Source organism: Sus scrofa, chromosome 12 (assembly GCF_054392235.1).
Source record: "Sus scrofa isolate SSC_HxYL_T2T_F1_AM1 chromosome 12, Sscrofa_HxYL_maternal_Yorkshire_Landrace_v2.0, whole genome shotgun sequence".
NCBI lineage: Eukaryota > Metazoa > Chordata > Mammalia > Artiodactyla > Suidae > Sus > Sus scrofa.
Window position 1 is genome coordinate 19,408,473 of NC_139394.1, and position 16,284 is coordinate 19,424,756.

The window sequence follows — 16,284 nt, forward strand, 5'->3', positions numbered from 1 at the left end:
GGAGCCCCAGCCAGAAAGCACAGGATGGGACAAAGGGAATGGAAAGAGAAGCTGCAGGTAACAGTTAGGACATACTTAAGAAAATACCAACAACCAGTACTTTTTTCCTAGAAAATTTAGACAAATAACCGAAAACTGGATAAACAAAACCCTACCTAGTCTACTAATATAGCTCCTGTTTGCATTTGGTCTATCTCCTTCCAGGCTCTTTTTGTACATTTAAAAACCATGGATGTGGGTGTTCCCGTTGTGGCTCAGCAGTAAAGAACCCGACTAGTATCCATGAAGATGCAGGTTTGATCCCTGGCCTTGCTCGGTGGGTTAAGGATTTGAAGTTGCTGTCAGCTGTGGTGTAGGTCACAGCTCAGCTCGGATCTGGTATTGCTGTGGCTGTGGCCAAGGCCAGTAACTGCAGCTCCGATTTGACCCCGAGCCTGGGAACCTCCATATGCCTAGGGTGCGGCTCTAAAAAGACAAAATAAATAAACTGTGGTACACATTTTTGTGCTCAGGTTTCTAAATTGAGTTTGTTTCAGTTAAGTACCCAGAAACTGAATTTCTGTGTTAAAGCACATAAGAAATTTTAATACTCTGGAGTCCTTAGAAGCTGCTTTTGGAAATATACACTCTCATCAACCATGAATGAGTGTCTATTTGCCAGCACTCCTTTTTTTGGGGGGGGGGGCTTTGCCTGGGGCCTGTGGAAGTTTCCGGGCCAGGGACTCAACCCATGCCACAGGGACCAGAGCCACAGCAGTTACAGTGCCCGATCCTTAACCTGCTGAGCCACCAGGAAACTCCCATTTGCCATCACTCTTGCCAGCTGTGAGTTTTATCTTTTTTTTTTTAAGTTTTGAAATCTTACTAGGTGAAACATGGTATCCTGTTTTGTCTTTCTTGGTTACCAGTGATGCTAACTATTTGTTCTGATTTTGTTTTTCCTCTTTTGGAGTTGTCTGTTCATGTCCATTTATCTTTGGGGGAATTCTACTGTTTTACTTAGACATGTGTATATTCATTTTACATATAAAAGATATTAACCCTTTATAATAACTGTCACATGGATTATTTTATTATAATTACTTTTTTCTTTTCACAGCCGCATCCAAGGCAAATGGAAGTTCCCAGGCTAGGGGTTGAACCGGAGCTGCACCTGCTGCCCTACGCCACATGCACAGCCACATCAGATCGAACCTGCATCCTCATGGATACTGGTCAGGGTCTTAACCCACTAAGCAACAATGAGAACTCCTGGATTATTATTATTTTTTTATTCTGTTGACTCTTTCATTTAAAAAATAGTTACTGGGAAATGCAAAACAGGACACCAGTGAGATGCCGCCTCACACTTATCAAAACCCCGAGAGTAACAAGTCTGAGTGACGATGTGGAGAAACTGGAATCCTTGTGTGTTATCGATGGGAATACAAAAGCATAGAGCTGCTGTGGAGACAGCGTGGCAGTTCCTAAAAGAAATGTTATGATGGAAAATTTTACATTATGTGTATTTTACTACAACTTTCAAAACCTTAGCGAAGCAGCCAAATGTAACACTAAAAAAAGTTGTTGGGTTTTGTTCCGTGTAGAATATTTCTGTGCGCTGGGCATGGAGTTTACAAAAACAAGATGTCAAAGTGCCCATGGACCTCGAGGATGGACGTAGAAGCCACTTGCCCCCAACACCAGTTCATTTCCGCTTCGATAGGGGGTTGAGCAGCCGGGGGGCAGAGAGACGTCAGGGGTAACAGCCGAGCCGGAGAGGATGAGGGCTGGGGTGGAGGACAGAGAGTTCTGCACGGAACTGAATCTAGAACAAACTAGGAAGTAGCCTGGCGGAGGGAGGGGGTCCGAGTCGTGATTTCAGCTCTGCTTTCATGACGCTCACACACGCTTAATGCTTCCGTGGGCAAGGCTGTTGTTGACTTTTCTCTGTCATTTCTTCCAGGGCTTTTATGCTCGTAAAGAGCTCTTCCCTCAAGAGGTCTGATGGGTCTCTTTCTTCCTGGTTTTCTATGCTTCAGTCTATTTTCACATTTAACTCTTTGATCTGCCCTGAAATGATGTGGGCGATTGGGGGGGGGGTAGGGAGCCCTAGTGGAAGCACGAAGAGGCAGTCGGGGAGGTTGGGCGGCTGCAGGGACCCCTGTCTTCATTCCACTGTCATCCTTGCTGGCATGGTGTCCCTGGAGCTCAGCCCCTCTCCTCCCGGTGGTTGTTTCGGGGTATGGCTGGGGTGGGTGTGTGACCGAAGCCCTGCTCATTGGTGGCGATGATGCAGTAAGACCACACGGCCCTGAGGGATGGAGAGCAGACTGGTGGCAGGACTTCCAGCACAGGCATTCAACGGGATGGGATGGATGGATGTGCCGTCTCTCCCCACCCATCTCCGGATACCCGGGCCGTCACTCTCTTTCTGCTCCCACCCTCCTCCTCCTTATAAATAATTTTATTTGGGAGTTCCCATCATGGCACAGTGGGACTGAATCCGACTAGGAACCATGAGATTGCGGGTTGGATCCCTGGCCTTGCTCAGTGGGTTAAGGATCCAGCATTGTGGGCTGTGGTGTGTGTCACAGATGCAGCTCAGATGCCGTGTTGCTGTGGCTGTGGTATAGGCTGGCATCTGAAGCTCCAATTAGACCCCTAGCCTGGGAACCTCCATATGTTGCAAGCGCGGCCCTAAAAAGATGAAAAAAAAATTTTATTTATCTGTTTGTTTGCTTGTTTGGGGCTGCATTCCTGAGGGACCCTCAGCTCCTAGAGGATGCGTGCTTGGTCTGCCTGCCTCCCTGTTGTAGACTCACTGCTGAGAACAGGGCCTGGCACAGAGTAGGTGTTCAGGAAACAGCAGGTGAATGGAGGAAAGGAAAGAATGGTCTCATTTTCTTTTTTGTCCTTTTGCCTTTTCTTGAGCTGCTTCCACGGCATATGGAGGTTCCCAGGCTAGGGGTCTAATCGGAGCTGTAGCCACTGGCCTACGCCACAGCCACAGCAACGCGGGATCCAAGCCACGTCTGTGACCTACACCACAGCTCACGGCAATGCTGGATCCTTAACCCACTGAGCAAGGCCAGGGATGGAACCCGAAACCTCCATGGTTCCCAGTTGAATACGTTAACCACTGCACCACGACGGGAACTCTGGAATGGCCTCTTCTTGTTGCACCTGCAGAGGTGTGGGAAGGTAGGAAGCAAGGAGGAGATGCTATTCTGAGCTTCTGCTCCAAAGCCCAAGGACAGGTTTCCAGATGGAGGGGGCACTGAGAATCTGGAGCCCCCACTGTGGGGCCTACCTGTTGCATCTGGTTTTCAAGTCTGCGTTCCATCGGGGAGAGGGAGGCTGAGGGGCTGGGGTCTTCCTCCCACAGATGCTTTGTAGCTGAAGGGGGTGGGGGCAAGGGTCAGAGACAAGGGTAGACGCTGGGCCTGTGTTTGGGCCCCAAGGTTCCGGGCTGGGGGAGGCGGGCCTGAGCCATGGAGGCGGCTGCTCCTGGTGTCGGTTCCTGTCTCAGGGGCTCAGAGACATTCATTACAGCCAAGAGGAGAAGTAATTAAGCCAGAGAGCAGCCGGGGTGGCGGGGAGAAAGGCCTGATTTTCTCAGGAGCCTCCTGGGGTAATTAATCAGGGCAGAGACAGCTCTGCCCAGTCTGGGACTCTCTGTAATAGACACAAGGCTTCCTGGCCTTGGTCACCTCATCTGTGCTGACCACCAGAGGAGCAGGGCACACAGGGACCCAAGAAATGTGCTGGCCTCTGGCTCTATGAGGCAGCCTGAGACAGGAAAGAGCTCAGGCCTGAGCTTCAGCCCTGGCAGTGCCATTTATCTGCTGTGGGTCATGGGGCACGTTTCTTAACCACTCGGAGCCTCAGTTGTCTTAGGTGGGATGGAGCTGATGACATGGACCTCACAGGATTGCTCGGGGATTAAATGTAAAATGCTTAGCAGTGCACCTCTCCTGCAGCAAACCCATGGAGAGCTGGGATTTAAAAGGGAGTGTGTGGGAGTTCCCCTTGTGGCTCAGTGAAAATGAATCTGACCAGCATCCATGAGGATGCAGGTTCAATCCCTGGCCTCGATTAGTGGGTTAAAGGATCCGGCATTGCCGTGAGCTGTGGTGTAGGTCACAGAGGCAGCTCAGATCTGGTGTTGCTGTGGCTGTGGTGTAAGCCGGCAGCTACAGCTCTGATTCGACCCCTAGCCTGGGAACCTCCATATGCCACAGGTGTGGCCCTTAAAAAGACAGGAAAAAAAATTACTAAAAATAAATAAGTAAACAAATAAAAAGGAGTGTGTGGGAGTTCCCATTGTGGCTCAGTGGGTTAAGAACCTGACTAGTACAAGGATGTGGGTTTAATCCCTGGCCTTGCTCATTGGGTTAAGGATCCGGTGTTGCTATAGCTGTGGTGTAGGCTGGTAGCTGCAGCTCTGATTCCACCCCTAGCCTGGGAAATTCCAAATGTCATAGGTTTGGCCCTAAAAGACAAAAAAAAAAAAAAAAAAAAAAAAAGAATTACGGAGATTACAGAGAAGTATAAAGGAAAAAATCAGCTGTAATCTCATCCCAAGAGATAACTACTCAGCACTTTTATGTATAGAGTTTCCCTACCGGATTTCTTCCTGGAAGTACTTCCTTTAAATATATGTGTGTGTGTCTGTGTGTCTGTGGACTTGGAATCATTCTATATGAATTATTCTTATATTCTGCTTTGCCCTTGTTTAAGCCTATTTCATAACCATTTCCTTATCATTTAACATTTTTCTAAAACGTGATTTATAGTGGCTCCATTAAAATAGTTCATCTTGGAGTTCCTGTCGTGGCGCAGCAGAAACGACTCCAACTAGGGACCATGGGGTTTTGGGTTTGATCCCCGGCCTTTGTCAGTGGGTTGAGGATCCGGTGTTGCCGTGAGCTGTGGTGTTGGTTAAAGACGTGGCTCGGATCTGGCGTTGCTGTGGCTGTGGTGTAGGCCAGCTGCTGTAGCTCCGATTGGACCCCTAGCCTGGGAACCTCCATGTGCAGTAGGTGCGGCCCTAAAAAGACAAAAGACAAAAAAAAACAATAATCCATCTTTCCCACATACTGTGATTTACCTCTTGTTGGACCTCTTGGGGGTTTGTGTCATTTCCCTTGTTGTGTGTGTGCTCTTGTTAACTGCGGCCGCGCTGAGTCTCCCTGGTGTGTATCTCTCGCTGTGTCCATTGGTTACATCCACAGAGATAGAAATTCTGGATGAACAGGTGTACACATGTTACCGTAAACCAGCCTTCTGAGAGTTCTCCCAAAGTCTTATCTCTAGTGTTTGCCAAGGGGCTCTCGGAGGCCTGGGCAGCACTGGGCATTATCATTTTAAAAAAAGGCTTCACCAAAAATTTTTTAATAAAAAAAGATCGCTTTAATTTACGTTTCTTTGATTCATGGTGGGATTGAAGGCATATTTTTCATATTTGTAAGTCATCTGTGCGTTGTCCTTCCTCACTTCTTAAAACAGGGGCCTCAGAGCTCCCTGGAAGCCTAGTAGTTAAGGATCTGGTGTTGTCACTGCTGTGGCCGGGGTTGCTGCTGTGGTGCAGGTTTGATCCCTGATCCCCGGAGCTTCTGCATGCTGCAGGCAAGGCTAATAAACAAAGAGGGTCTCCGTGATTTTCTTACCGATGGATAAGTGCTTTTTGCGGGGGGGGGGGGGGCTGCCCAGAGGAGGGGCCAGAGTTCAGATCTGAGCTGCAGTTACCACCTACACCCCAGTTGTGGCAATGAGGATCCTTACCCTGCTGTGCCAGGCCGGGGATGTAACCTGCCTCCCAGCACTTTTCTTGTGTTCAGATCGTAATGCTTCTTTGTATACGTTGTAAATATGTTTTCTTAATTTTTTTTTTTTTTTGCTTTTTAGGGCTGTACCTGCAACATATGGAAGTTCCCAGGCTAGGGGTCGAATTGGAGCTACAGCTGCCAGCCTACACCACAGCCACAGCAATGCCAGAGCTGAGCCGAGTCTGCAACCTACACCACAGCTCAGGATCCTTAACCCACTGAGTGGGGCCAGGGATTGAACCCGCGTCCTCGTGGATACTAGTCAGGTTTGTTACTATTGAGCCACAATAGGAACTCCTATTTTCTTAATTTTAAGGTGCACCTTTTAATTTAGTTTTTTATTTTATAGAGAAGCACAAAATGTTAACATAGTCTGATTTAGAAAAATTTATGTTTCTTACATTTGTTTTTGTATTTAGAAGGGCCTTTTCTTTTTCATGACAAAAGTCAGATAACTTTTCTACAAGTTTGAAAGAGAAAGTCATGCCTGTACCACTGACTCGTGTAACCAGACTGGATTTAATTAGAGCAAAATTGAGATTTAATGATCTCTCCAGGTCCTGGTCTAGACTTAGATAATCAATGTCACTAACGTCACAGCCGACTGGGTGCCTGACCCCTGGAGGCAGTGGGCAGGGCACAGACGTGGCAGCACCAGGCCTGTCTGGGAACTGCCTTCCTGGCTGTGTCTCAGTTTCTCCACTGGTTAACCGAGGAGGCTGGACTTACAGACCGGTCTCCTAGGAGAAGGCCACTGCCCACTCTGGGCTCTGGCAACAGCAAGTTCAAATCCATGTGCTCAGGTTTTCAACTTCTCTAAGTCAGCAGTTTCTACCTCTATAAATGGGGCATATACCAGTGCCTCCCTCACTCAATTGTTGGGAAAGCATTTAGATGATGGTGATGCTTCTCAGGCAGCCCTGTGCCCCAGGTAAGGCTCAGTCAAGCTAGGTTTTTTTGTTGTTTTTTTGTTTTTTGTTTTTTTTTGTATTTTTAGGGCCACACCCACGGCATATGGAGGTTCCCAGGCTAGGGGTCTAACTGGAGCTGCAGCCACCAGCCTATGCCACAGCCACAGCAACATCAGACCCGAGCCACATCTGTGACCTATACCACAGCTCATGGCAATGCCAGATCCTTAACCCACTGAGCGAGGCCAGGGATCGAACCTGCAGCCTCATGGTTCTTAATCGGATTCGTTAACCACTGAGCCACGACGGGAACTCCCAAGTTAGATATTATTTTGATTATTGGCAGTAGCAGCAGTAGCAGCAGTAGCAGCTGGTGGGGATAGTGGTAATATTTAGGGATTCCTGAGGAGCCTTCCATGGAATCCATCAGGAATCCAGGTCAAGATGTGGGCCCTTGGCCATGTGCCTGGCCACCAAGGAAAGGAGGCTGGCACAGCCAGGTGTACCTGGAACATCAGGCTGGTGGCCATAGTCGGGGCGCTGGGGAGAGAAAGCAAGAAGGGCTGACCCAGCAGGAGTGGGCAGCAGGCAGGGAGGGGACTGTCGAGGCTCCGGCCTCTCCTGGGTTGGAGCCACACTGACAGCGACCCAGACAGCAAGCCCGTCACTTTTCCAGGCTCCGCAGGGCGATCGGAGGTGGGTGGGGTGCCGGGGAGTGGCGGTCCCCTCCTCTCCCTCCGCTCCTTATCAGCGATGCCGGATGAGCGCGCGGGGCCCGGGGTTCCGGGCAGGGGCTAATGCAGGCGGGCGGCTGGCGCCCTGTTTGCGGGAGATAAGCGCGCGGCTCGGTACACAGACGCCACTTAGCTGCGCAAACATGCTCCGGACGCTCATGACCCCTGGGCGGGCGGAGCCGGTGAGACAGTGGCCAGAGTGGCGCAGGGTGGGGTGAGGGGGTGGGGAGTGGGCGCGTGGGCGGCCAAAAGTAAATAAATAAACAGCTAAAGCAATAAAATAAACAGCATGAACTTAACTCCCCCGCCTCAGATTTCTGGGCCCCACATCCCCAGATTCTGTTTCAGTAAGTCTCTCATGGGACTTGAGACTGCATAGTATTTTTTTTTTTTTTGGCAGCAAGGAACTTCCATATGGGGTGTGTGTGTGTGTGTGTGTGTGTGTGTGTGTGTCTGGGGTGGGGATGGCCAACAAAGAAAAAAGCCCAGAGGTTGGTAGCCCAGGGCTGCTGTGGCAGTGAATTGTCAGGGACCCAGGGTCTTTCAAGCTTTTCATTCCGGCTGCCTCGTGTGTCACTTGCCTCATGGTCCAATATGGCTGCTTGAGCTCCAGCCATTAGATCTTCCGCCAGCAAACAGGAAGGTGGAAGATGCAGGAAAAAACCCTCCATACCATTACAGGGCCTTAAAGTGCCTTTAAGGACACTTTCTGGAAATTATAAACATCACTTTCATTTTCAGTTGATTAGCCAGAACTCGGTCACCAGTACAAAACTAATTGCAAGGGAAACTGAGTCTGTGCTTTCTTATTCTGAATGGCCAGGTGCCAGCAAAATCAGGAGTTCTCTGACTGATGAAGAAGAGGGCAGCCAGGAAGAGCCAGAGAACACACCCTACCCCCTCTGCCCAGAGCCTGGGAATCAAGCCTGTGCCGGGGGCCCAGGCCCAGCAGGTTAAGATCAGGTAGGTAAGGCAGGGCACGTTACCCGCATGTGGCTCATAGCTTTGTCTGTGAGGTGGGGACTCATTCATGCCTTCATCTGACACACATTTATTGAGGCACTTCCCTGGCCTGGCACGGGGCTGGGGGCCAGGCTGGAGAGGAACGAGTCAAGGGCACTGTATGTGAGATGCCCACGGTCAAGGGGGCAGATGAGCAAATACTTGGGAAGCACAGGGAGGTGGAGGGGTGGCGCCTGCAAATCACGTTTCCTGCTACCTTAAGTGTTGGAGGATCAAATAAAAATACTGGATGTGAGGTGACGTACAAAGAACAAAGTACCATGGAGACATTTGTTGCTTTTCTCTCTGAGGCACAGACCCAAACTGGGCATATGGGATGTGATTCCCAGGTGCTGCCAAGCCTCGCCCTCAGGAGAGGTGATCTGGGGAACGGGTGGTGGAAGTATTGGTGGAAACCACATATGCCCTTCCCCACAAAGAGGTCCTTAACCACACATCACACACAAAGATAGCCACAGAGCCCTGAAGCTCAATGAAGGACCGCATTCAAGAGCTCCAGTCGTAGAGGAAAAAAATCTCTCCATCTTGGCTAGTGGTGGTTTGCTTTTTTTTTTTTTTTTTTTTTGCCTTTTTTAAAATTGTAGTGGTGGTTTTTAGGAGCCCCAGGCTCAGAGACAGCAGTTTCAAGAGGTTTTCCCAAACATCTCCAATTGTAGAGCTGAGACTTTAAGCAGGAAGATGTCTGCGGCAGTGGCAGGGGTGGCTCGGAGACTCAACGGCACTTTCAAGGGCTCCCAGAGTTGGGTGGGGTGGAGGGGAGCGGGAGAAAGTGGACAGAGGATGGAGGAGGACAGAAGCAGAGGACATGGGCATGTGCTGCAGGGACGTGGGCATCAGAACTGCCCTCTGGCTGGGGCGGTACCCCTCTGCATCCTACAAGAGAAGTGAAAAGTCCTGGCTGAGGGGGTGTCAAGGAGAGGCCCCCAGAACCCTAGTTTTCATGCAGCTGTCCGGGTCTCCAACTTCCTGGGAGGCACCGGGAGGGCAGATGGTGGCTGTTTTCTTTTTTTCCTCTCTGCTGTCACCTCCCCACCCCCAGCCCTGTTGATGGATGGCCCAGACTGAGTCACAACTAATGGCTTTCCATGGAGCCCTCAGAACGAATGAAGCTGCTCACAAGTGACTGGGTAAATGAGTCGCTGTCGCTTTATCATCCCTCCACCCTGCAGCCCTTCCCACCGGGGGCCGTGGAGCAGGCCACAGGCTGCACAGTACACTGGGAACGTGGGATGGGGTGGGAGGTGAAAGCTGTCACTTGGGCCAGACAAGAAGGTGGCGCTGGTATAGGAAAGGGAGAGAAGTGGGGGGCGCTGGGTGAAGGAGGAGAGGAAGATACGCAGAAAGGGAGTTGGTGAGAATTGTGGGGCCAGATGGGGAGAGGCAGGGGGCAGAGATACACAGGGGGCTGTGGAAGGGATATGCCAGGTAGATGGAGTCCCCCTTCCTGCCAGGCACTAGGGAGCAAAGATGGGAAGGCCTGGGCCTTGGCCTTGAGGAGCCCACACTTGGGATGGGAAGGGAGACAGATATATTCATTTATTTTAGTTGTCAAAAAGCCTGTGACACTGGCTTTATTATTATTCCCGTTTTACAGTGAGGCTCAGAGAGGTCAGGCGACTTTCCCAAAGTCACACAGTTGAGAATCACTAGTGAGATTTAAGTCCAGAGCCATCTGACCCCAAAGTCCAGGACCTTTCCACTACCCCTGATGGCCAAGGGCGTGGAAGGGAAAGACACCATCAGACACCCCCAGGAACAGGTTACTCCAGCTTGATCTGATTTGCTCCACTGATGGAATTACTTGGGGGTGTGGGCGCTGTGGGCTCTAGGTGTCTGGACTTCAGCAAGGCGTCCGGCAACATCTCTCCTGACATCCTGTGGACACAAGGGTGACGTGTGGGCGAAATCGATCAATGGCTGGAAAAAGCTGTAATTAGACGTGGGCTGATTCGAAAGACAGTTGCCAGCAAAGCTGAGTTCTATCAGTGGAAGGTGGTGACTTTGGACTGTGGGGCTCTGTCCTTGGTCCTGTCCTGCTTAACGCTTTTTTCTTTTCCCTCTTTCCTGTATGTATGTATGCATGTATGTAATCTAAGTAATTTATGTCTACTCTAGAAAAATATAAACTATAGATGAGCCAAAAGAAAGGAAAAGCACCCCGACTCCCACTGAATGCAGTCAGTGAACAGTCATTTCAACCTGCTGTAACTTCGAAAGTTTTCCTAATAGAATGTAGGGGGTCAAAACCCACAACAAAGGCTTATCCTCCGCCCTTCACATTTAGGGGGCATCCTGCCAGTCTCTATTGCAAATCACAGCCATAAAATGTCACATTTTATTGGCACTTACAAAGGGTTGACAACCATATGGAGGATCTTAAGGGCTCCTATCTATCATTAAGTCCTCATAACCTTTTTCAGGCACTTTTATGAGCTGCTTTGCACAGATGACAAAGCCGAGGCTCAGAGATGAAATAACTTACTCTGGCCACAGAGGCTGGGGAATGGCTGGAGCAGAGTTGGAACCAGCGTCTATGGGACCCCATGCTCCACTCACTCCAAACACGCACCAGGACCCCCTCCATCCCCCAGCAGTCTGCCCCTCCCACCTCGCCCCCTCAGGGGGCTGCGTGTGCAGGACGATGATATGAATCTTCCTGTTGGTTCCCCTTGGCTTACACCTGCAGTGTCCTCAGAGGACACCACTTAGGATGTGGCCCCGCACAAGACACAGGCTCAGTAAAGCGGGGCATTCTCCTGGTCTTGAAGCAGCCCCCAGCGAGCGGTTCTCACATGTTCCTTGTACAGGCGGGTACCTCGGTTTGGAAAAGCCAGGAATTTATTTTCTTCCTTAAAAAAAAATTTTTTTTTTTGTTAAAGTATAGTTGATTTACAATGTTGTGTCAATTTCTGTCTTACAGCAAAGTGACCCACTTATGCACGTATATACACACATATGCATCCTTTTTCTGCTATTATCTTCCATCATGTTCTATCACAAGAGACTGGATATAGTTCCCTGTGCTACACAGTAGGACGGAATTTGTTTTCTTTGGAAGCAACAAACACTCTTTGAAAGCTTACTATTTGCCAGGCTCTGTTTTAAGCACTTTAGAGATAGTAACTTTAAAAAAAAGATTTAAAAATTAACATCCAGTAAAATTGACTTTGTGGGTTGGTGTACAGTTCTGAGTTTTCTCTCGTGTGTAGATTCCTGGAATCGGGGTACAGGATAGTTACATGACTCCGAAGGACTCCCTAAGGCTCTCCATTTGGAGTCACTCCTCTGAGCTCTAATTTTGGCAGCCACTGATCTGCTCACCATCGCCATGGTTTTATTTATTTACTTATTTTGCTTTTTAGGGCCGCACACGCAGCATATGGAGGTTCCCAGGCTAGCGGTTGAATCGGAGCTATAGCTGCTGGCCTACACCACAGCTCACAGCAACGCCAGAACCTTAACCCACTGAGCAAGGCCAGGGATCAAACCTGCAACCTCATGGTTCTTTTCCACTTTGCCACAAAGGGCACTTTGCCACAACGGGCATAGTTTTATCTTTTTAAGGATGTCACAGAAATGGAAGTGTATAGTATGTAATCTTTGCTTTTATTTTTTATTTTTAATTTTTTTTTTTAGGGCCGCACCCATGGCATATGGAAGTTCCCAGACTAAGGGTCGAATTGGACCTGCAGCCGCCGGCCTGCACAACAGCCACAGCAATGCCCGATCTGAGCCGTGTCTTTGACCTACACCACAGCTCATGGCAATGCCAGATCCTTAACCTGCTGAGGCCAGGGATTGAACCTGCGTCCTCATGGATACCAGTTGGGTTAGGTAACCACTCGGCCACAACAGGAACTCCCAGTATGTAACAAAGACAAAGACTGGCTTTGTTCACTGAGTCTAATGCTTTGACATTAATCCAATTTGTTCCATGTATCAATAGTCCATTCCTTTTAATTATCAAGTAGTAAATATCTCCATTTACAGATATACCATCGTTTACTCAGTCTTCCATTGAAGGGCGCTGGAGGTGGTTCCAGTTTGGGGCAGTTACCAATAGAGCTGCTGTAAACATTGGTGTATAGGGTTTTTGAGTGGATATGCGTATTCATTTCTCTAGGATTTCTGGGTCCCACACAATTGTATGTTTAACTTCAGGAGAAATTGTGGAGTTCCTGTTGTAGCTCAGCAGTAATGAACCCGGCTGGTATCCATGGGGATGCAGGTTCGATCCCTGGCCTCGATCAGTGGGTTAAGGATCCGCCATTGCTGTGAGCTGTGGTGTAGGTTGCAGATGCAGCTCGGGTCCCGGGTTGCTGTGGCTGTGGTGTAGGCTGGCAGCTGTAGCTCCAATTTGTCCCCTAGCCTGGGAAATTCCATGTGCTGCAGCGAAGCTCTAAGCAGGCCCACCCCCCAAAAAGAAGAAGAAACTGCAACATCTTCAGACATTTGTCTGAAGAGCTTCCTTTAACAATTTTCTTAGTGCAGATCTGCTGGCAACAAATCTTCATAGTTTTCCCTCACTGAGAATCCCACCCTTTTTTTGGTGGCACCCACTGCTTGGGGGAGTTCCCAGGCCAGGGATTGAACCTGTGCTACAGAGCGACCTGAGCCACTTTGGTGACAGCACCAGATCTTTAACCCAGGCACCACTAGGGAGCTTGGAGAATTTCTTTTTTTTTTTTTTTGCTCTTTTCTGTCTTTTTAGCGCCGCACCTGCAACATATGGAGGTTCCCAGGCTAGGGATCTAATCAGAGCTGTTGCTGCCGGCCTACCCCAGAGCCACAGCAACACCAGATCTGAGCTGCATCTGCAAACTACACCACAGCTCGAGGCAATGGCGGATCGTTAACCCACTGATCGAGGCCAGGGATCGAACCCGCAACCTCATGGTTCCTAGTCGGATTCGTTTCCGCTGCGCCTCGACGGGAACTCGGAGAATTTCTTTATTTCACTTTCATACTTGAGGGATATTTTCGCTGGTAGAGGCGTCTGCATTGACTGGTATTTTCTTTTAGCATTTAAAAAAGATTGTTCTACTTCTTTCTGGTCTCATGGTTTCTGGTGAGAAATCTGAGCTCACTGGAGCAATTTTTTTTTTTCCCCTACAAACAACCCATTATTTTTCCTTGGCTGCATCCTAGATTTTTTGGTTGTTGCTTTTCAGCAGCATGATCATGATCATAGTGTGTCCTGTCTGGTTTGCTGAGATTTTCGAAACTGTAAATTGATGCCTTTTTGCCAAAGTTGGGATATTTTCAGCTGTTATTTCTTCAAATATGTTTTTTTCTGTCTTGTACCCTTTCTCCTTTCCATCCTGAACTCTGATGTCACGACTCTTAAACCATTTGGTATCTTTTCATATCCCTGAGGCCCCTGTTCGTGTTTTTTTTTTTCAGTATTTTTTTCTCCGTGACTTTATACTGGGTAATCCCTACTGATCTAGCTTCAAGTTCACTGATTATTTCCTCTGTTATCGCCATTCTGCTATTTGAGCCCAGCTAGTGAATTTTCATTTTGGTTATTTTCTCTTTTCAGTTCTAAAATTTCCATTTCTTTCCTTTTTTTTTTTCTTTTTTTCTTTGTTGGCCACCCTGAGACATATGGAATTCCTGCGCCAGAGATCAGATCCAAGCTGTAGTTTCGACCTAAGCCACAGCTGTGGTGATGCCGGATCCTTAACCCACCTGCTGGACCAGGGATTGAACCTGCAACCCAGTGCTCCCAAGATGCTGCCAATCTCATTGTTCCACAGCAGGAACTTCCCAACTGTTTCTTTTTAATAATCCTTTATTTAATAGCTGAGACTTTCTCCCCTTTCATTGCCCCTACCCCTTGGAACACTTTATTTTTTATTTTATTTTTTGCTTTTTATGGCTGCACCTGCGGCACATGGAGGTTCCCAGGTTAGGGGTCCAATTGGAGCGGTAGCTGCTGGCCTACACCACAGCTCACGGCAATGCCGGATCCTTAACCCACTGAGTGGGGCCAGGAATCGAACCTGTATCCTCATGGATACCAGTCGGGTTCCTTTCCACTGAGCCACGACGGGAACTCCTCTTTTCCTGCTTTTTGACTCCCTGGGGGTTTTTGTTCTCCAGTGGGAAAATGGGGGCTTGAGTTACCCTCTCTGTGGGGCTAGTGGCAGGGTGATAGGGAGAAAAAAAGACATGAGGCTCGCCCTACCTTCTTGGGACCAAAGATCTTTTGAACAGAGGAGGAAGACCCCTCTCCCTCAGAGTTTTGGGTGTCTGTGGGCCCCTGCAGCCACTGATGTAATTGTCACCATCGTTGCTATCATTGGCTTGGGGCCTGGGGCACAAGAGAAGGCAGAATAGAAAAACTGGTTCGGGAGTTCCTGTCGTGGCTCAGTGGTTAACAAATCCGACTAGGAACCATGAGGTTGTGGGTTTGATCCCTGGCCTTGCTCAGTGGGTTAACGATCCGGTGTTGCCATGAGCTGTGGTGTGGGTTGCAGACGCAGCTTGGATCCAGCGTTGCTGTGGCTCTGGCGTAGGCTGGCGGCTACAGCTCTAATTCGACCCCTAGCCTGGGAACCTCCACATGCTGAGGGAGCAGCCCAAGAAATGGCCAAAAAAAGGACAAAAACAAAACAAACAAACAAAAAACTGGTTCCTTACTGCTGAGCCACTATGAGAACTCCACCTTTTTCTTTTTAGGGCTGCACCTGCAGCATGTGGAAGTTCCCAGGCTGGGGGGCGAATTGGAGCTACAGCTGCTGGCCTATAGCACACCCACAGCAACGCAGGATCCAAGCTACCTCTGCGACCTATACCACAGCTCACAGCAACACTGATCCTTAACCCACCAAGCGAGGCCAGGGATCGAACCTGCAACCTCATGATTCCTAGTCGGATTTGTTTCCGCTGTGCCACGATGGGAACTCTGAGAACTCTATCTTTGCCATTTGGGTGACCTCAAGTTTATGTTGACTGAGAGACATCTAAGCAATAGGTCTAGGACAGTGGATTATATGAATCAGGAGCTCAGCAGAGAAGCAAGTGACAGAGATTTGGGGGTCATAGCATAGGGGTTGTGGCATAATAAGAAATATATATTTGGTCTTTGGCCCCCATACCTAACATAGAGCTCCGGGCTCCCTTGTAATTTCCTGAGTGACAGAGCATCTTTTGTTCCAGTGAGGTGATGCATGGTGGGCCCCTAGAGAGCTTTAGAGTGTAAAGCCGAGGACTTAATTATAAACCTGGAACTTTCAGCTCCAACCTCCAAAAAGGGAAAGGAGCTGGAGATTAAGTTAATAATTGATTACACCTACATGTTGAAACCTCTGTAAAACCTCCTAGACCATGGAGTTGGGAGAGCTTTCAAGTTGAAGGCATCCATGAGCCAGGAGGGTGGTGCACCCCAACTCCACAGGACAGAAGCTCCTGCATGAAGGACTATCTAGACCTCGCCCTGTATAGCTCTTTTTCCATTTATCTGTGACCTGTATAATGTCCTTTATAATAAATCAGTAAGGAGTTCCCCTTGTGGCTCAGTGGAAACAAATCTGACTAGCATCCGTGAGGACTGAAGTTCGATCCCTGGCCTCGCTCAGTGGGTTAAGGATCCAGTGTCGCTGTGAGCTGTGTGTAGGTCACAGACATAGCTTGGATCCTGTGTTGCTGTGGCTGTGGTTAGGCTGGCAGCTATAGATCCGATTCCACCCCTAGCCTGAGAACCTCCATATGCCACAGGTCCGGCCCTAAAAGGACAAAAAACAAAAACAAAAACCAACCAAACAAAAACACCCAACTTTGTAAGGGAAATAGTGTGTTCCT

General features: G+C 49.0%; 1 long non-coding RNA gene across 1 annotated transcript; it reads left to right on the forward strand.

Annotated features, from left to right (window-relative positions):
* The first annotated feature begins 7,568 nt into the window (after window positions 1-7,568).
* LOC146398094 (uncharacterized) lies at window positions 7,569-14,649 on the forward strand. Its single transcript, XR_014821141.1, has 3 exons — window positions 7,569-7,637; window positions 8,279-12,137; window positions 14,381-14,649. It is a non-coding gene; the product is annotated as an uncharacterized LOC146398094 (long non-coding RNA).
* Window positions 14,650-16,284: the final 1,635 nt, after the last annotated feature.